Genomic DNA, 730 nt, shown 5'->3' with positions numbered 1-730 from the left:
CACTCAGTTGTTGGTTCAAACCCACCAGCTCATTCTCTGTTTCCCTGGAACATTTATAGTCTTGGTAACCTATAGGATCACGATGGATACGAATCAACTCAGCGACAATGTTTTTCTGTTCTTGTTTTTGAGAAGTGAAGGAAGCTGACGCCCTAGAGGAATGGAATCAGTGGAATTTGTAAGCATCTGGTAGTGTAGTGGGTTAAGTTCTGCACTGCTAACTGAAAAGTTGGTGGTTTGAACTCACCAACTACGCTACGGGGAAAAGATGAGGCTGAGCCCTGGTGGTGTCGTGCTTACTCGTTGGGCCGTGATACATACGGTCAGCAGTTTGAAACCCTCAGGAGCTGTGCAGCAGAAAGACTGGGCTTTCTGCTCCCTCAAACAGTCCCACTCTCAGAAACCCGCAGGGGTGGTCGCTATGAGTCTTCATTGACCTGGTGGCAGTGAGCTTGGTTTGATCTACTTCTGTAAAGACAGACAGCCTCAGAAACCCTAGGGAGCAGTGCTCCTCTGTCCCATGCATTCCGCTCCACTTGATTTCTCCCAGGGAGACGATGAGGCTTTCTACTCCTATAAAGAATTGCCGTCTTGGAAACCCACAGAGACAGCTCTCTTCTGTGCTGCAGTGTGGCTATGAGTTGGAATACACTCAACAGCATGAGGTTTGAGTTTGGGTTATTTTGGGAAGAAATGGTTTGCATGAACTTGGGGAAGAAATCTCCCTTGA

The sequence above is a fragment of the Echinops telfairi genome, unplaced genomic scaffold (genome assembly GCF_000313985.2).
Source record: "Echinops telfairi isolate 266 unplaced genomic scaffold, ASM31398v2 ScPeMD7_29;HRSCAF=101, whole genome shotgun sequence".
Classification (NCBI taxonomy): Eukaryota; Metazoa; Chordata; class Mammalia; order Afrosoricida; family Tenrecidae; genus Echinops; species Echinops telfairi.
The sequence above is the reverse complement of the archived record's forward strand: the minus strand, read 5'-3'. Positions refer to the sequence as shown.